The sequence below is a fragment of the Pinus tabuliformis genome, chromosome 6, assembly GCF_031772625.1.
Source record: "Pinus tabuliformis cultivar Carrire ecotype Pingquan chromosome 6, CPIR1, whole genome shotgun sequence".
NCBI classification, from domain to species: Eukaryota; Viridiplantae; Streptophyta; class Pinopsida; order Pinales; family Pinaceae; genus Pinus; species Pinus tabuliformis.
In genome coordinates, this window is record NC_142292.1 from 347679359 (window position 1) to 347701333 (window position 21975).

The 21975-nt window shown below is 35.3% G+C and overlaps 1 long non-coding RNA gene and 1 pseudogene across 1 annotated transcript; one reads left to right on the plus strand and one right to left on the minus strand.

Annotated features, from left to right (window-relative positions):
* Positions 1-1343: 1343 nt before the first annotated feature.
* Positions 1344-9076, plus strand: LOC149258732 (uncharacterized). Its single transcript, XR_016256916.1, has 2 exons — positions 1344-1743; positions 8644-9076. It is a non-coding gene; the product is annotated as an uncharacterized LOC149258732 (long non-coding RNA).
* Positions 9077-11962: 2886 nt separating this feature from the next.
* LOC149258733 (proline-rich receptor-like protein kinase PERK1) lies at positions 11963-14343 on the minus strand (annotated as a pseudogene).
* Between the last annotated feature and the right edge of the window lie 7632 nt (positions 14344-21975).

Below are 21975 nucleotides of genomic sequence, written 5' to 3' on the forward strand. Positions count from 1 at the left end.
ATGTTTAACAAAGTTTATATGTTTGCTTCAAATAAAGGATGGAATAACTCAATGTATGTATGATCTAGTGAGAACTCTTTTAGCATAAATGGATTTATATTTGATGAAGTTTGTTGGTTTTGGTTCAAATGGTGCATCTTCCATGAGGGGTATTCACGAAGGTTTACCTTCTAAGCTTTGTATGCTCCTCATTTATTATTTATCCATTGCATAGCTCATAGGGAAGCATTAACAACCAATGAGGCTTCATCTCATTTTCTAGAGTTGGAATATATTAACAAATTTGGAAAAAAAGTTTATTCACGGCATGGGAAATCAACTAAAAGACATCGAAAAATGAGAGAGCTAATGTATACATTTCAAATCATTAAGTTAATGGTCTTTCAAATTCATCAAATTAGGTGGCTCTCTAGAGGAAAGGTCATGGAAAGACTTGTTAAACTCATGCATTCTTTGTCAAAGGATTGGGAGTTAGAGGAGAAAAAAATGTATGAGTTGGCAACGATATTTCAAGTGCAATTTTGCATCCATCTACTTGCAAACATGCTCGTTGAATTAAATAAGTTGAATCAAAATTTTGAAGAAGATGATGTTGATATTACATCTATTGGCACTACTTTGTTGAATATTCTGCATACACAAATACCACACCAAGAAAAGAGTTTCTTCAAGTTGCTAAAGAGGTGTATTGGAACAAACTAAAAGAAGATATTTTACATATCCCATTTTACTCAATTGTAGTTGATGAAAGCACTGGTCAAATTATGGAACACCAATTAATTGTTTATATTACATATTTGACGAATGAAGGAAGAGGTCAATGTTTAACAAAGTTTATATGTTTGCTTCAAATAAAATATGGAATAGCTCAATGTATGCATGATCTAGTGAGAACTCTTTTAGCATAAATGGATTTATATTTGATGAAGTTTGTTGGTTTTGGTTTGATAATGCATCTTCCATGAGAAGTATTCACAAAGGTTTATCTTCAAAGCTTCGTATGCTCCTCATTTATTAGTTATCCATTGCATAGCTCATAGGGAAGCATTAACAACCAATGAGACTTCATCTCATTTTCCAGAGTTGCAATATATTAACAAATTTGGAAACAAAGTTTATTCATGGCTTGGGAAATAAACTAAAAAACATGGAAAATTGAGAAAGCTAATATATACCTTTCAAATCACTAAGTCAGTTGTCTGTGAGGAAAAGTCATGGAAATATTTGTTAAATTCATGCATTCTTTGTTAAAAGATTGGGAGTTAGGGGAGGAAAAATGTATGAATTGGCAACGATATTTCGAATAAGGCACAAACGCCTCAAAGACCGCGCTTTCAAAGACCGGGAGGTAGGTGTGTCTGTTGACTTGCTTTCAAATACCGGGAGGCAGGTATGTCTGTTGACTTCAAGATTGACCTGGAAGCATTATTACACACAGACACACTGAGTTTTGCGAGGTTTCGAGATACAGTAGGAGCGAACCTTCAGCGAAGGAGGCCGAGAACGGTCTAGTGAGGATTAAGTGTTGTTGTGTTGAGGGCAGTGGGGATGTCAGGGTCGAATAGAGTGACTGCGAGAAAGAATGTGCGGCAAAAGTGGGAAAATTGAGAACAGAGCATTCGACCAGTGGAAGAGCCAAGAGCGGGAAGATGAATGAACGAGATGGACTGCGTTGAATGATGGAAATACGAGAGCAGCCCTGTTGAGTGAAGACTTGTTGGAGATCTGGAGACAGCGTTAAAGGTAAGTGGGTTTTATTCCAAACTCGAACTCTGTGTATTTAATCGTGAAATCGTTGCAAGTAAGATTTGATCTCTTGGTGGCAGAATGTTTGATTCTGTGATTTGAATCAACACTGATATGCTTTAAATTGTGTTTCTCGTTATATCCGTGTCTGTGTTCACATATGACAAATTAGAATCGAACGGTAGAAGTTACAAAGAATCAAGCATCGTAGAGCTTGATCCGATAGTCAAAAACCCAGGAATCTGGGTAACAAGCTTGCCATAGGGCATTAAATGCTCTTATGGAGGCCCCTTTACCATGCATGCCCATGGGCTTCCATGCGAACATACTCCGGCATCGTGACCCTCATCGCGTCAAATTTTCCGGGAGTGGGTGACCCACCAGCTCCCTGCTGGCACCCGCCATGCTGGCACATTTTCAAAACGAAAGCTCGCGCCAAATCAGCAACCCGTGTTCTGTTTTTGTTTTGTTTTCGCTCCCTTGCTCCATTCGCGCTCCCCTGGCTCACCTCGCCGGTCCTCTGCAACCCTCTAGCAGTCACCGCTCCCGCTCACGGTGCTGAATCCCTGCCTCCTGTGCGCGCTAAGGTGTAAGGTGATGCTCTGTAAGCTTACAAATATTCCAACCACATTCATGATTAATGAATAACCTTTTCACGCCTCGTCTTCATAAATTTCTTTGTTGTATTTTTAGATGATGTCATGGTCTATGGCAAGAACGATGCAGAGACTAAAACATATTTAGAACTCCCTCCATGCTAAGTTGAATGCCAAGCATTCAAAATATGATTTCTTCGAAAAGCTAAAGTGATTAGGCACAGATTGAATGAAATACAGTCAACCCTGCAAAAAAATTAGCTCTGAAGGAACATTGACAACCCTTTCTTGACAATATACAACAGCAAAGAAGCATCCGATGTTGCTGTCCTCGGATATTGCTAAAATACTAAGGTGCAAATTTTTTGTATGGAAATGGCAATGGTAGTAAGATACATGGAGGGAAAAGAAAAATAAAATTTACTCCTTCCAGGAGTGTACACCTCTCATCTAATGATATTACACAAAAATTATGCCACCAATCATCTCATTCACTCAAATATTGTTTATTCCACGAATCTGGATGTAATAGAAGGTAAAATCCCCTTATAACTGATCACAAAATTAAGTGCATACCAGTGAAGAAAATACATAAGGGGTTCAACATCTGGTCGTGATTCGCTCTTTTTCGTCTTTCATCTTCTATCTATCGACTTTCTTTTGCAGTAAGCTACATCAACAGTTAGGGCTCTGTATGTTTCCAGGGTTTTTTTATGTTTTGACACTTGTTCTCATAATAACGCCTATTATAAATTACAAGTTTCCAACGACTGCTGAAGTTATTCAAAATTGTTGTACAAGCAAGTGTTCCCATGAATTCCACTCATTTAAATCTGAACACTAAAACAACAGATACCCACAAAAACAAGGTTTAAAAACACAAAACAGACCCCTGATTACTCGAAATATTACAGGGATCTCAGAGAATAAATAAATCACTGAAAATTGTATTAAATTTCTCAAAACAATCAGAGAAGCTCCGTACCTCTTTAAAGAACTCTGGATGACTACAACAATGGATGACTACAACAAAAATACTGAGGGATGACTACAACAAAAATACTGACAACAAGAGAATTCGGTAGACTGCTTTACAAGCAATGCATATCCATTAATTATTGCCAGTGATAAGCTCCACAAGCATTGCAAAATTGTCGCTGCCACAAGATAACTGTAAAAGATAGGCACAAAAACAAGTGATGCACTGAACTAAACTCCAAAAGCATAGATGTAAAAGCCACAAAATTAATAGAAGACCTAACTAATAGGCACAAAAACAAGCGATGTAGTGGACTAAACCCCAAAATCGGACGAGAAAGAAAGAAATAAGCCCGTCATCACGCCATACCCGAGGGAGAAGGAACCTACCCGCTTCGAACTTGCTGCCGCTTTCCAGACTCTCTCACACCCTCAAAAAACAGCTTCCAGCTTCCAGGTGACTTCAAGCTTCCTGCTTCCAGAACCAGCTTCCAGCTTCCAGACTATCAACAAACCAGCTTCCCTCTCTCTATGCTTTGCCCCGTTTCCCTAGAGGCAAAAAAATAAAGACTTGTTCTTGCGTTCGAAGTTTCTCTTCGATGTTGATTTTAGGTATTCTCTCTGGTGGAAAGAAAGTGACGGAATGGACTCCTCATTAGGTAGAGAAGATCTAATCCTACCTGTGATCCACTGTCCTATTCCAACAGCGTTAACTTGTAGGTAATCGATCGTCGGAATACCTCGTATCAACAGAGAATCTATCTAAAAGCACAAAATTGATAGAAGACATCACTTACAGGTTTTGTCAAACATCACATATCACTAGTTTAAGAACAGAGAACTACGTTGATACAGTCTAATCAGTGTTTCCAAGTTTTGGAGTGTGTTATAATCAGGACAGTGCCTTGGGAGGCTGTGGGAGCTCTGTCATCGCATTTGGAGCTTTTGGAGTCAAATTCTCTTTCAATATGGAATTAATAGAAATTTCTTTGCCTAGAAATCTAGATAATGCTTCTTTAACTGTTGATCCTCATCCTGAAAATCTGAGTTGTTGATGACAGAGCTCTGAAATTTTTTCCACCTCTCTTTAAAAAGAAACTTTTGGCCACCTATTTAACCAGCTATCTTTTTTACTGATATATTCATGTTCTTCACTTTAGAAACAATTTTATGCCCATTGATCTCTGCCATCTGTATTTTTTACCAAGTTTTGTCATTCTCGCAAAATTAGAATTCCTTGTGTAACTCCTTTGCTTAGGCTAATGAATGGCCAGTTGTTGCCTTGATTTTGTCTTCCTTCTATTTGAATACCACTAACACTCTGTTTTGTATGCCTCACTCCACTGTTGATGAAGGAGAAACACTTCCACTAATACAAGAATTGACTCCCCTTAATGTATCATTCATCATCAAGGCTAATTCTCTTTGTATGATGCTTCTTGAAATAGTCATGAGACTCATAATATGCCTGTAACAACTCCGGCATGAATACAACTATACCCTTATCACTAATATCATGACCAACTCCAAATAATATTTCCTTCAAATAATTTCATAGTTATAACAAAGACTTCCTTGAAATCTAAAACATTATGAAAGTTTGGGAAAATATGACCAAAAGTAAAACTATTTTTCCTTGCATTGAAGCACATTGAGAGTTTCCTTGGATTCCTTTGAAATAGAACCATTATCAAGACTTGTTTCCTAGGCATTCTTGGGTAGTTGTTTTTGTCATAAAGATGATCTTGATACTGAGTAGAGTACAAAAGGCCCAAATGACAACTACAAAAATGTTGATCACATTGTATGCCCTAAGAGGACATTGAATAACATCGATAAATGTTGAGGAAGCAAGCAGTGGCATCATGCTTGACATACAACCAATCACCTCTTCATTTCCATAAACATAACCCCAAATATTTCAAACAAAGAATAAAGTAGATCTTATTATGAGGGATTCCATGACTACCACAACTTTACTATCATTTCTAGCTCTCGGATAACCTTGAATCATGCCTTCAAAATCCTACATAGACTCAGGTACATGTAGATTTTCAAGAACCATATAGCTTATACCGCTTCCTTTCCTGGAGCCTGAAAAACATCCTTCATACTAAGCCTGTTGATTTGAAACCTTTCTGAAAATGAATAGCTCTAAATAGTATATTATTTATGCATAAAGGAGTATTCTTATTTTTCTGAGATGTTGTGACATGTATGCTTGACATTGGTAACTTCATCTCTTGCACAATCTGAGTTGTTTTGTTTATTTTGCATGAAAAAATGTGCTCCCTGAGAAGATGATCCATCATTTAGCTAGCATGAGGATAGAGGTGTCCTTATCAATGTCACCTAGGTTACTATTAAAATGTACCCTTGAAAGTATTTGATGGAACCAACAAAATTGTTTTTATAGGAACCCAAGGCATGTCACTCAACTAATGCTTCCGAATCATAGATACTCTGTTTACAGGTACATTGTCTGAATTCATCTGAATGCTAATTATCCGGTGTCAGAGCCTTCTCGTCTTATAAAACAATCTAAATTGGGCCCTCTCATCTTATGTACAAAAGCAATGGAGGCTGAATGACTATCAAAACAATGGAAGCAGAATCAGAAAAAAATTGTTTTGTTTCATTGGACTTTAAACAATTGGATAGCTCTGATAATTAAGTTCAACATCCAGCATAACTATAAGTGGTGGCCAATCTCTCCTTCTTGGACTTGTCTTGCCTACATGATTTGACTTCCTGGATATTGCCTCTTGTTGGTGGAGATCTGGATAAGCATAGGAGTGTTCTCTCTATTTGGAACCCTCCACCCAATGCAATCTCTCTTTCAAGATGTGAGCAGTAGCTCTGGAAAACACTAATAGTCACCTGCAATTAGAATCGCTGGATATAGCAATGTTTTTGAAAATGTAACAGGAAAAACCATTTTCCAGGGTTTCTTTAGTCAATTTTACTAAAAGATGATATTTTGAAATCCTTAGAATCCTTGATAGCATGACAAGGTTTGTCTTAAATGGTTCATTTCTTCTTGTCATGCTCCATCCTCATTTTCATGAGCATGCATGCATTATTAACATGAGCGTACATTATTAGCTATTTATGATAATAGAGAAAGAAAGATGCTCTCTTTATGCCCAAAATCTTATCGCTGATATTTGATTTTGTGTTATTTTTCAAGGATGTGCATTCAAACTTGAGGTAGAAAAAAAATAATCAATTTCAATCGGGATATTTTATCATATTTCATATTCTAACATGAATCTATTTTGTTGTTGTCACTATCTAGTTCTTCTAGGCTCACAGAATGGTGAAAAATTGGACATTGTGCATCAAAGGAACAAAGTATAATGCATCGCCATGAATATGTAGAAGTCAACTCATGCAGGATGTGCTATGAGAGGGCTTCAAGATTCCCTAGGCATTGCAATCAACAGTTACATCGTTCATTACCTTTGCCATTGAACCATTGTGTGTGCCATCGGGATCATTCACTTCCCCACACTGAAGCATATAAACTTATGATATTCATCTGACAGATAACTCTTTGGATTTCTGTTAAGGTCATACAACACCAAAAGCTAAAATCTAGGCCCAACGCTTTGAAATTTATCTTTGAAGGATCCTATAGCCCCAAGTAGACCATGTCATCCATCTCACCGTATGGATGAGGCAATAGTGAGATTGGATTCGCAATGCATGCACTACCATCTTGTTGAGGGGCTGACTGAGAATGTGGAGAATTTTATGAAAAGCCAAGGAAATTCCCAAACGAATTCTCAACTGGAGAATATTAACGTCAAGACAATAGCTATCAATTAACATAGTTCGATTGAGTTTCTTGAGAGCATCACTCTCCTGATTGAACAAAAAGAATTCTGAAGGAGCACAACTCAGTGTTAAGATCCCGGTGCAAACTGACTTCCAAGCCGAGGCATATCTTGAAATCTTAAATTTAAGTGTTGTATCAGACAAGGGTTACCATGATGTAAGCAGTGGATCAGGTGAGGTGGTGAATGGTGTGATAGTTGAAGACCTCATACTTATCTTTCTAACAGTCTTTTGTGACAGCATACATGAAGTTACAGGTATGGCCCTTAACAACATTTGTAGAATACATACAGTAAATGAATCCCCCCTCCTCCCCCCTTTCTGTTACATGCTTTAAAGTAGGAAACCAGTTTCACTCCAACCAATACAAGGATTTGCAGTGACAACATTTGTGCCTTTGAAATGTTTTTGAAGAGCTCTCCATATGCTACAGGAACTGGTAGGGCCAACCTAGAAATTTGAATGTTTTCTCTCCTTTGTTTAAAGAATTTGGCAGTTAACAACAATTCTATGCAAAGTGAATCAGCGTTGAACTGTAAGGCCGCAGGAGGGTCAAAGTAAATTTCTATTTTGCAGCTGAAACGGGTTCGAGGGTAAGGACGGATCAGGTAACAGGATCATTCAAACTGTTTGGTGGTAGAAAGTTCTAACCCAGGGCTACCAGAAGCAAAGAGGGTCCCACTTGATCTTTTAAGAGGCAGTGGTTTCAAACTTGGAACAACCTAACAGGGCATGTTGAATTGTTGAAAGTAGGAGAAGGGAATTCGAACCTCTGTGGCAATACAACCAACGCAACTGTTACAACAAGGATTTCTCATCACAAGTGGAACTTGGAGCAAGGGTAACATAACAGTTATCTGGTAGTTAGACATTAATCTAGTAACTAGTTATAGTTAGAAGATTGGATTATAGAATTTTGACATTGCACTCAAAGTATATTGGTGGTCGATTTACTACTATGTGGCCAATTAGCCCTATCTTTTGTGGTTTTGCTATAGAATCATATTACTGTTAACAATCTAGTACATTAATAGTTGAAGTGCCATATTGTGCATCTTTGGTCGAATCTACTGTCATACCTCAAAGATTTTAGATCATAGCCTAAATTTAAGACAAAACAGAGGCACCTGTGTCCATCTTTAATCCCCCTTGCAGAAGTAATCTTAAACTTAATGCATCATTAGACTGGATTTTATGTATAAGAGGTGTATGTAAATGCAGACTGATTGTTTGATTTGTTTTATTGATATACGCACTGGATTATTCATGGCCCAAAAGGCGTTGGAGTGTTATAAACTTTGTTTCTCTAATGATTTGTCAGTTATCTGGTAAGATAACAATATTAAACATTATTTTTTTATGGCAAAAGAATGTAGCAAGCCCTAAAACCTAATCCGTTGTACTAAGTAATGAAATCTCGTATCTAAGAACTCTGCATTTTTTTTGTTATGGTTTAATTCACCTTACACCTTAGCGCGCACAGGAGGCAGGGATTCAGCACAGTGAGCGGGAACGGTGACTGCTCGAGGGTTGCAGAGGACCTGCGAGGTGAGTCAGGGGAGCGCGAATGGAGCAAGGGAGCGAAAACAAAACGAAAACAGAACGCGGGCTGCTGATTTGGCGCGAGCTTTCGTTTTAAAAATGTGCCAGCATGGCGGGCGCCAGCGGGGAGGTGGTGGGTCAGCCGCTCCCGGAAAGTTTGACGCGATGGGGGTCACCACTCCCGGAGAAATGCACGATGCCGGAGTATGTTCGCATGGAAGCCCATGGGCATGCATGGTAAAGAGGCTTCCATAAGGGCATTTAATGCCCTATGGCAGGCTGGTACATGATAGGCATATCATTTATTGTATAATTCCTCCTATTGTCAGCTTTGACTCTGAAAATCACACGTGGGAATTTATCACTGCTATTCACTTTTCTGCTTCGTTTGAACAAAACAAATTCATCTGACAATATGTATTCATTTTCTTGGCTTTATAATTGTTTTCAAAAACTTCCAAATAAACAGATGCAGGGGTTAAATTTGACGGGTTACCCTACCCGTCAAGGAATTTTTTTATGACTTTTTTATTTTTAAACTGTCCATCATATGACTTTTAAAATTTATTTGTACAAGTTTCATCTAATTTCAAATTGTACAATAAAAGAACAATAGTTGTGAAATAATTTTCAAACCAAAAACATAATGTGCATGATTTCTCGGTTGGATACAACGACCCTTTTGGTGGCTCCCAGCCTCCCCCAACAACCGACTTTGCAGACAAGAAGTTGTGTTCAACCTCATTTCGGACAAAACCCATATGGAGCCCAAACTTTGCCCAAAGTATTTTGGACAAGCATTATGCCCTAAGTTCTTAAAGGGCTTAATCCAGAATTCTTTGGGGCAGTTCTTAAAGGTGGATGAGGAAAGACTCAAAAATAATTTTTACTTTTTCCAGGATGTGTAGAGGTGGATCTGTGGATGAGGAAAGACTCACAAAAATGATTTATTTTATTTTATTTTTTTCTGACATTTACAAATCTTGTATTCTTAGGCAAAGAAATAACCCAAAAGAAAAGGAAAAAAGACATACCCAAAAGCCAAAGGGTGGACAATTATTAGATCCCCATGACGCCAAACTAGACAAGGAAGGAAACCCATATAACACTACAAATATTATTCAACAAAATTACCAAGAAGTCATAGAGAAAATTTTGTATCTTTGGGCAAAGAAAGAACCCAAAAGAAAAAGAAAAAAGACATACCCAAAAGCCAAAGAGTGGACAATTATTAGATCCCCATGAAGCCAAACTAGACAAGGAAGAAAACCCATATAACACTACAAATATTATTCAACAGAATTACCAAGAAGTCATAGAGAAGAGGGGGTTCAAGCACTAAGGAATCAGGATCAATGGTTCCAATTTCAACCAAGGTAACAACTACTAAAACTCACCAACAAAAGAATGAGAAGTCTACATCTAAAAGAGAGGTGAGTGGCACAAAAAGAATTCATGCATGAGAGAGTTGGGACTCTTGATAGAGAAATCAATGTGAATATGGAAGACCATCAAATGACTATTGTAACTACCACTTCCAACTTTGGTGGTTGGCCAAAAGTGAAGAAAAAGAAGGGTAGAAAAGTTTAATTTGCCCAAGGAATAAAATGGTGTTCAATAACAACACAGGAATTATCAACTTACATCACCCAATATTAATATGGGGTTGTAAAACTTAACAGAAGGCATTCGAAATCAAACGAGTCCAAAACCGCGACAGACATGATCTTGATCGAATATGGGAGCAACATGTCGAGTCAATAATCTTCATGGGAATCAGCCCAGAAAATAGGCCCATCACGGATTTTGCCATCATTGTGATTTGAACTAATTCAGAGATGGAGGAAGGCAGCATCGCTAAAACCATTGCAATTCAAAAATGAAAGAAATATACTAGCAAAACAAAAGTAATGTTATAGGGATATTTGTAATAATAGTTAAAAAATATTCTATACATTAAAAGTTAAATTCAACTATGTAAAACAGTGCTGCTCATATTTTCACAAAAAATCTGAACATCAAATAGATATTTTGGGAACATAAAATGATAATGGGTAGGAACTAGGAACATATATTTTGGATGCATAAAATGATCATGCCTGCGCACACCAAAAAAATGGGATAAGTGTTACCCTAGATTTTCAAAAATCAGTCTAATTTCAGTTTAAGGAGATGATAAAAAATAAATGATTTTTAATAACGCTTTCATTTTCAAAACTAAAATACCATCTTGATAGCTTATTTTCTTTTCTCTTCTCATATTCTTCATTTTAAGTTTAAGGAGATGATAAAAAATAAATGTTTTAATAACGCTTTCATTTTCAAAACTAAAATACCATCTTGATAGCTTATTTTCTTTTCTCTTCCCATATTCTTCATTTTAATCTTTTTCAGAGCGATACCTTCCAACTTTTTCATGAATTTCTTTACCTTCAAAATATCCACCCGAGCATTGAGTACAACTTCTTTTGATGCAGAGATTTCAGCGTATAAAAACCAAACGCTATGCGATACATATCAAAGAATTCAAAATACCTGATTCACGATGCACAGATCAGCGGGGTGCTGGCCGACATCGACGTTCGAAAGACCTATCTACCATAACCCAATTCTCCCACCAATTTACACACAGACAAGCAGTGAAGATGACTCTGAGTCACAACTTACAGGCTACAACACATCACAGATTCACAAGTGATCGGGATTCGGTGGTAAATTGACGATAAAGCTTTAAGCGATGTATTATTTCCCTGCGGGCCGCGACAGGACTCATTAATGGAATCTTGTACGTATTAAAGTTTACAGGTGGTAAGTTGGTAACTGGTAAGCGGTAAACCCGAAGGGCCGAATGTGAATTGAATGCGAATTGAATGCAAAATCTGCAGATCTGATAGCCATCCGATCACTGTACTTTGTCAATAAACGCTAAACTTGCAAGTTGCCTCGGCCAGAGTCTGGAGATTATAAATTTATAAGGTTACACATTACACTGTTACAGATTCACACCATATTAAAAATGCCATAGGTTAAATATATATAAAAAAATCTATAATTTTTTTTTCTTAAAATTTTTAATTTTCAAACATGCCCGTCAATATGATGGTTTTGAAAATGAATAGCAAATTGCACATGAAGTGGAGGTTTAAATCTAAAATGTATTTTACGGGTAAAAATGCGAAATACAGACATACGGGCGTCAAATTTAACCCCTAACAGATGTGATAATAATTTGAAGTCCTATAATCTAGGTTAAGTTAATGCTAATCATAATGTTCCTGACTTCCTAAGTCAATTTTTTGAGATTCTTCAGTGTCTTCATTATATTGGCTAGCGACACAGACAGATCCTCCCACTGAGACCTACAGAGTACTCTGCGGCAGACTGATTCCGTTGTGAAGAATGCCAGGAGGAACATCACCTTCCAAGACACGAACTATCTGAAAAACATAACTGCTGTCAGATCAGGTATTTCTACAACTAAATCCTCCCCAGAAATCATCATGATGTCATCAGTTTGAACCTTGAAGGAAAAAAAAACGTCTGAAGGTCAATAACTTATGCAGGCAAGGACTGTACCCGTTCCATACGCGAGCGGCTTCTTGCAGACTTTTGAATACAAGAAGCTGCACATGCAACTACCCGCATCATATCATTCACATTATAGTTGTTCTGTAGGCGGGGATCAACAAGGGCATCTAGATTGCCATCTTCCATTGCTCGAGCAAGCAAGGGTCGGGCCTACAGAGTGATAAAAAACTTAGACCACCTAGAATAATTTCTAACCTAAGTTTGCATGAAGATTTAAGCAGTCAAAACAGTATACAAATAAGTTACTATTTGAAGTACTAACCGAATAGACTAGACTACTTCCCGGAAATGATAGAGTTAGATCTAGAGGCCGGCGGCCAGTGATCAACTCAAGCAGCACGACACCGAAAGAGAAAACATCAGATTTATCTGTCAGTTCCCCACTTGACGCATATTCTGGATCCAAATAACTATCCAGCCAACAATAGGGACTCAGAGCTCCAGTATAAAGGTACAAAAGGTATCTACAAAGTCAAAATGCACTGGAAAGAGATTTACCCAAAAGTCCCCTTAGGCCTTGTGTTGACACGAGGAGAACCTTCTGAAGCAAGTTTTGCAAGGCCAAAGTCTGCAATCTGTGACAAAAGATTATATCAGATTTCAGCATATATTGTGAGGTTTAACATACCATGAACATAAGGTTACCTTTGCTTCGAAGTTGGAGTCAAGTAGAATATTTGAAGCTTTGATGTCTCTATGAATTATCTTCGGATAACCTGCAATTTAGAACAATGTCAAAATATATAATAAAAGAGTGTTGAAGTAAGAAGACAAAAGCAATATAGCATACAGTCTTCATGTAGATAAGCAAGTCCACGAGCTGCTCCTATTGCAATCTTCAATCTAGTTTGCCACTTCATGCTAGGCTGACCTTCAGCTGCCATAAAATATAAACTTTATTGGAAATCATAGAAATTATACTTCAAGTGACTTTACTAGCATGAAGCAATTTGACATTTACTGAAATACTCTTTCCTCATATCTAAAAGGATACTAGCATTGATTCATCTTATCCAGAGATTTGTAAGCCTTTTGTTCTCAATGTTTTAAATGCATAACAGATCGAAGATTAAAACGGATCTATGCTACTTATTCAAAAATGCTTAATACTAGTATTTTTTTTTGTTAGACATTATGTTAAAATTTAAAAAATTAAATTGTGGGCTCTTTTCTCCGTCTCTTTAGCATTACACATGCACAAATGAAGTGTTGGAGGTCTCACCCAACCCAGATGTTGGAACAGCTCACTTCTAGTCAAAATCATATGCATAATGATAAGTGAATAATGGAAGAATTGTTACACATATGACTTACCATGTAGATGGTGCTCTAGTGTATTATTAGGAACAAACTCATAAACAAGCAATTGTTGGCTACCAGCTATGCAGTAACCCAACAATGAGACAAGGTTGCGGTGATGCACACAACTGATTATTTCCACTTCTGCTTGAAAGCCACATTCTCCCTCGCTCCCACGAACTTTGAGCTTCTTCACCGCTATATTTTTGTTTCCTGGAAGAATGCCTTTGTATACATATCCAAAACCCCCCTGTCCTAATAGATTGGTCTCTGCGAAGCTATCTGTAGCAACCTCTAACTCTTCATAGGTGAATTTCTTTGAGATACCAAGACTAATGCCTGGAGGAGGAGGAGGTAAATGTTGCTGTGGTCCTGGAAAAACAGAGCTTAAATCATCTCTACTGCTAAATACAGGTTGGGGAGGTGGAAGAGATTGCATGAATACAGAAGTTGGAGGAGGTAATGGCTGCTGTAATCCCGGAAAAACAGAGCTTAAATCATCCCCACTGCTAACTACAGGTTGGACAGGTCGAGGACACGGCATGAATACAGGAGGTGGAGGAGGAAATGGCTGCTGTGATGCCGGAAAACCAGACCTTGAATCATCTCCACCGTTAAATATACGTCGGGAAGGTGGAGGACATGGCATCAATATAGGAGGTGGACGAGGTAATTGCTGCTGTGATGCTGGAAAACCAGAGCTTGAATCAACTCCACCGTTAAGTACGGGTTGGGAAGTTGGAGGATTTGGCATAGACACACAAGGTGATGGTTGAGGTTCAAACGTATTGCCAAGATGAATTGGATGGGATGGAGGTGATGTAATTTTGACATCATTATTCCCCCAAATAGTGAATGTCTTAATGTCAGGAAAATGAAAATAACGCAGGTATTGAGGTGTTCGCCCATAAAGGTCATCTGCACAATGTCGAAGAGAAGAGTTAACTGAAATATGAATTGCAGCAATTTCCTAAACAGGGAAAAAAAAATGCTACTCTATCCTTATTATTGAGTTGGAAGACTGTGTGAGATTCAAAACAATTAACTTTCTTGAGAATAAAGCTTCAGATCACTAAATATTTGACTACTTGAAGTTTTAAAGCTTTTGCCCAAAAAAATTATAGGAACACATTACTGTCAATTGATATGGTAACAGAGGCTGGGAGGAGTCTCCGCACAGGAAGAAGAATATATTGTTGCTAACCTAAATGTCGCTAATTTGGGATTGCAGGCGATGGTATGTGTAAAGCAAAGTAATTTAGAAAATCCAGCTTATGCCAAAAGATAGTTGATCTATTATTGATAAAGAAAGTTTATACTATATTTTAAGATGGGTGTTATTATTCAATTTGTTATCTTGTCTAACTCTCTGAAATTCTTTAGACCAGATCTCCTCTGGCTCAAGGGAGGTTTTCGTAACTAAGAGTGTTGGAAACTAAAGCTATGAAGTGTAAAGTAAATTCTAGTAAAACAAGTTGTAAAGGTTCCACAAATAGAAAATTACTTGGTTATATTACACTAAACAAGAAAAACACACTTTCATAGAATAAAAAATAAACCATAATATAATATAAGCAACATCAAATAGCTATATATGCCATCAATTAAAAATAGTGAACTCTTCTAAACCCACTACTCATTGCCATTGCCTATGAAAGGGGCTCCCTAAAAATCTGTAGATCTATATACTCTGCATTATAAATTTGTTCATCCAAGTCAGTTTAAAACAAACAAATATATAAAATTGCTCTAACCAACTTAATTATAAATAAATAAAATTGTTCCCCCCAACCCAGTTTAAAATAAATAAATAAATTCAACTCATTAAACTCAGTTTAAAATTAATAAATAAACTATCAACAAGTTGTTCCCATGATTTATGGGTGAAAGATTTTATAAAATTGAGTTGTTAAATTTATAAATGAAATAATCTCTTTTCAAGTGCATTTAAAAAAAATAATTAAGTTTAAATTGTTTAATTTATATAATTTGAGTGTCCAGATATATTTTAAGATGTTGAATATATTTATACATTCAAAAAATATTTTAAATAACACAAGAAATAGTAGTTTTATTCGAAAGATTTTATAAAATTGAATAGTTCAATTTATAATTGAAATAATAATTTTCAAGTGCATTTTAAATTGATAATTTAAAAAAAAAACTTAAGTTCAACTTTTTTGAATAATACAAGAAATCATAGTTTTATTTGAAAGATTTTATAATATTGAACAATTCAATTTATAAATGAAATAATATTTTTTCAAGTATGTTTTAAATTGATAATTTTTTAAAAAAAAAATTAAGTTTAAATTGTTTAATCTGTATAATTTGAATATTTAGATATATTTTAAAATACTGAATATATTTATACATTCAAAAAATTATTTTAAACAATAAAAAATCATAATTTTATTTGAAATTATATTTAAAAAATTAAAAAAAAAATAAATTTCAATCTCTAATTTAAACTAAACCTTATATTTTTTAACTAATTTGCATTTAACATAAAAAGATCTAACAGCTGAAAAGGCTCAGTGTTACTACATTAAATTGTGTTATATTTTGGTGGGCTCAATGCATATTCAACTCCCCAGGGTCTTTCATACACAACTATTTCTAATTTATATATTTCTTGAACCATGATTTCCTATTTGTAAGCCAGATTGTAATATAACATTTGTTTAAACTATCTGTCCTATATAGTAATGAAGTAATATTATAATATTACTTTTGTTTAGGCTATTCTTTCTTTCCATATATCTTATTCTTTGGCATAATATTATAATATAACTTTTGTTTAAATGATGTCTTTTAGTAATGGAAGAATATCATAATATTACTTAGGTTTAAAATATATGTATAAACAATATTATAATATTACTTTGTTTAAAATATTTGCTTTTTCATATAACATATTTTCATGACTTTGTTTATAATTATTTCAACACGATAACCAAGCAAATGGGATGTTGTGGAATAGTTTGGTATCGTAATCCATAATCAGACAGAATAAATGGTGAGATCTGCGTATCTCATCGAGTAGGCATAAAAAGAGTATATGTGTTTGAGAATTTTAACTCAGACAAAGACATTCTAATTATTTATATAAAATAATACAAAATAAAAGAAAATTAAGTGGTTATTTTAACAATTAATTTTGATTATATATTTATTTATATATATAAGTTTAATATTCTGAGGTATTATATCTTTAATACTTACAACATATCCAAAATGTTATTATGGTTTTTTATAATGAACAAAATTAAGGATGTCTTTTTTTCAAAAAATAATATTATAATATTCATTTAAATTTAGTTATATTGATATATATGTAATTATTTAATATTTTGTAATATTTTTTATTATGAAACTAAAAGGTGTTGATACATTTATTGCGTTTTTAATATAGTATGGAAGATATATTGTAATGTCTTGTTTTGTTAAGTCAAGAGGCTTATTCTATAGCCCAATATGATAGTGATGTGTAATTTTGTGGGTGCTCAATGTGAAGTTGACACTTGTCTTTTTAAAAAAATGGTAGATATAATAATAATAAAAAGTGTAATTTTGTGAAGTTGACACCTATCCCTTTAAAAAAAATGGTGGACATAATAAAAAAAGAAAAAGCAAATTGATATATATGTTTGGTTTATTTAATTAAAAGTATTATAAAACATCAATAATCTCATTCTAAGTGGCCATGCTAAAGAGGAATGGTAAAAATATTTCACTCTCAACCTTAACCATAAATAAAATATTTCAATGTCTATATGAACTAACATAATCTTCTATCAACTTAATAGAGAAATAAAGTAGTTTAAAAAAGAAAACTATATACAAATAATATAAATAGAAAATAATTTTTTTTATAGTTAAAACATTTTAAGCAGTGTATGCCCAAGTAAATTTTGAAGATATTGAATCTATTTTATACATTCACAAATGCAACTTAAACAATGAAAAATTACACTTGGTTTACATATTATATATAGATTTGGAGGGATTAAATCTCTTAAGATGGAAACTTTTTATTTAAGTTTTGCACTTATATATTATATTATAGATCTATCAAGCCTTTGGAGGGATTAAATTTGTTAAAGTGGAAACTTTTTATTTAAGTTTTGCACTTTAAAAGAGGTTTGAGCTTCAATAGATTTGATCAACTTTTGCTAGATCTGTGGTTAAGATGGATTTACACTGTTTATATAAACATTTTGACTCGACCAACTTGCATAACATAAAATAAATAATTAAATAATTAAAATAAAATTGAGATAAAATAATCAATTTATGGTTGTAGTAGGTTTTCACAACCCATGAATAATATTTTTGTGTAAGAAGGTATATATATATATATATATATATATATATATATATATATATATATACAAGTTTAGAGTTATCTATCTTACCTTTGATCTACCAAACACCGAAACAAATCAAGTCAATTGAGGTGCAAACCTCCCTAAAAAAAGATTAAAGTAATTTTTTTAATACATGTTTATAATATTTTCATTATCTATCATAGAATTAAACGATTAGTAGAAGAATTTTGAGATTTAAAATATATTTTTAAATAAAATAATAAAATAAGAGTTTTGAACTTTTAAAGTAAAAGAAATGAATTGTTTATTAATTGTATTTTCCATTTATCTACTCATAATTGACTTAAATGTCAAGTCTAAACACTTATTTCATAATTTCACAGTTAACGAACATCACAATACACATTTTTAAGTGGGCCTACAGTAAAATTGAAAATACAAAACATGTTTTTAAATCTCGTTATAGGGCTAGTCAAACGTTAAGTGCAGACACTCATTGAATGCAGAGTTAGATTATGTATCCAATGAACGCCTACTCTTTGCACACTTTTGAGTGGACCAACACCAATACAAATTGAAAATATATGAAAAATCATGTTTTTAGATAACAAGTTTACTCAAGTGTGGAGTGTATGCACCCACACTAACACTTTTGAGTGGACCCACAAAAAATTGAAAATACATGAAAATGACATCTTTGAAACATGTTTTTCATGTATTTTGAATTTTTTTAGGTGTGGATCCACTTAAAGGTGCGCAAAGTGGGTGCCTAGTGCAAAGTGGTTGCCTACACTTGATATTTGCGTAAACTTATAAGAAAATCAATTGAAAATATGATAAAAACAATAGTTTTATTCCTTTTTTCTTTTTTTGAGGTGCTCATAAACTTTTAACACCCAAACCTCTATCATCCAAGATATGCCACCATGATGAGGAAACCAATCAGCACAATCCACCACAAAAAAAACAAGTGTAACCACCATCCAACCCAAAGGTTTTGAGATTCTCCCCTCCAAAATTTTTCATATAGCATAATTAAAGAAAACCTTCTAACAATGTGCCAATCTTTAAAAGTTGAAACCAACCTAGATCCATTTTAACTCTTGGATCTATCAAGGCTGAGAGGGATCAAATGTCTCAAAGTGCAAATCTCATTTTTAAATGCAAAATTTGAAAAACAAATTATGCCTTAAGAAATTTTATCCCTCTAAACGCTTGATAAATGGAAAAATTATGATAACTGATTTAATTATTAGTAATGAGTAATTAGTAATTATTTATTTTAATTATATTTTTAAGTAATTTTATGGATCAAAATATACTTTAAAACATCTTTTCCATACCAAACTGAAAACACACCGCGCACTATCATTATAGAAAACTCCCAACTTAAAAATACATGTAATCAAAACTATATACAATTTTTTTCATAAAAATATTGCGGCGTAATAATGTAGATCCACATCAATCGTTGTATTGAGTTTGTTTGCATGTGTTATTTGAACTAATTTTTTTGACTATACCTATCAAACTTGTGATTTCAATAAATTCTAGCTTTAATAAATTCCGACTAGATTAAGCAACATCCTCACACACTATTTGAAAATAGATAAATAAATAAAAGATTTGGTGAAACATTTGTGGAGGCTGCCACTCCATAGGTCATGTAATTGGGCAAGCTGAACAAAATTTAGGTCGGACTACACTTATAATATTCTTGTTATAATGCTACCTGATGCTTCCATATTTTCACTACTGATCTGAAAATGACCAAAAACAAATCATGCAGAAGGTTACAGAGAAACATACCTTCGCGAGGGTTAGATGGGTTCGGATGGTACCGCCCAGAACTCCTTTGCTTCTGCCAGAGGCAGCATGCTACGATGACGCAGGCCAACGCAACTCCAGCCACACCGACCACCACAATCTCAATAATCAAAATACTGCTGTTGCTGAGTCCTGTGGGAGATGTCAAAGCTGCAGATCCAGATGATCGAGGTGGAGAGGACGACTGCATGGTGGGTGGTGGTGGTGATGGTGCTGTAGACAAAGTAGATATACAGATCAATCCCTCCACTCGTCCGTGTGCTCCTCCACTCTTGATTAATCTCTACACTCGTCTGTGTGCTCCTTCACTACTGATTTGGTCACAGGCTCCATGACCAATGCATCGTAGATTTAGTATTGCTGAGTCGTGTAGGGGATGTTAAAGTTGGAGGTCCAGATGACCGTGGTGCAGAGGACGACTGCAGGGTAGATGGTGGTGGTGCTGTAGAGAAAGTAGATATACAGATCAATCTCTCCACTCGGCTGTGTGCTCCTCCACTCTTGATTTGGTTACAGGCTCCATGACCAATGCCTTGTAGATTTCACACAACTGTACATATACACAGTGTATATACAGCCTTGGAGAGTCCCCACCCTTCAACCCTTGTGCCTGCGTCGAATGTCTGCTTTATGTCGATGGTCTGTATTTATAGGTGAACTACTGCAATCGCCTGATTGTGTATGTTAAACTACTGTTGTGTGACTGGCTTCCTGGAATGTTAATTAACGCGTCACCACTGTAGGATTCTGAAGGGAGTGAAGTTTCTGAATCCTGCGTCACCACTGTACGATTCTGATTGAAGTTTCTGCATCATCACCTGGGAGTCAATAACGAAAGAAATTTCTGCATCATCACCTGGGAGTCAATAACGAAAGAAATTTCTGCATCATTGATGTAGGAGTTGATAACGAACCAATGAAGTTTACGAGGAGTCTCATGGCATTGGAAATTACAATATTGACTACTTTGTCTGACTGGCTTCCTCGAATGTTCATTAAATAATGGTACAGCACTAACGGAAAGACATAGTAACTTGTGCTCATGTCCTCCATTTCCTTACAATGTCAACGCGTCATGACTGTCGGTTCTACAAGGAATGAAGTTTCTAGGTCGTGCTTCATCAACGCAGGAGTCCATATCAATTATTTTTCGTGAGATGTTTCCTCAACAACACATGACAAATCCTTTTTGAGTTAAAGTCAAATTAACGCGTCACCACTGTAGGATTCTGAAGGGAGTGAAGTTTCTGATTCCTGCGTCACCACTGTACGATTCTGATTGAAGTTTCTGCATCATCACCTCGGAGTCAATAACGAAAGAAACTTTTACATCATGAGTTGATAACCGGAAAGAGTTAATCAGTGATATATTAGGTATTTAATGTCTTTAGAGCAATACGCGACTTAACGCGATAACACGGGAGCGGGCAAATTCGGCATTAAATAATATTTGCCCACTCCGTGTTATCGGACTAAGTGGCGTGCTGCTCTGAAAGCATTAAATACCCAATATATAGCTAATTAGCTCCAGCCGTTGATAACGAACCAATGAAGTTTACGAGGAGTCTCATGGCATTGGAAATTAAAATATTTTGCCCCCTCACCCGTTCATCATTTATTCGTTCCAATTTCACATTATACTATTTTGCAAGAGTACAAATAAAAAGGTTCTATCAGTTCACATTATAGGGCAGATGTTTCCTGCTTCATCGTGGTGGAAGTCCATATCAACTATTTTTCGTGAGATGTTTCCTCAACAACATATGACAAATCCTTTTGAGTTAAAGACAAACGCCACTGAAGTGGAGAAGTGGAACGATAAGACCCTCGAAGGAGTAAGGTAGGGAGCCAAAAAGTAAGGTAATACCTTTTGGAACCTTAGGAAAAAATTAAGACCCTGGAAGGAGTAAGGTAGGGAGCCAAAAAGTAAGGTAATACCTTTTGGAACCTTCCTGTTAATAAGGAAAAAATTATTGGATTTACGTGCATTTTCCAAACGTGCATTTGCCTGTATAACACGAAGCGTGGAACGTTCACACAAGCACAAATGATACACGCAATCTTGCTTAGTCCAACATCGGTGCAGAGAAGGGCCGCTACTATATTTTGGATTTTATATTTTAGAAATTATATAGAAGGGCCGCAATTTATAGTATTTGGATTTTATATTTTAGAAAATATATGGTGGCTTATAACTATACATGTAATACCCTTCAACAAATTTGATT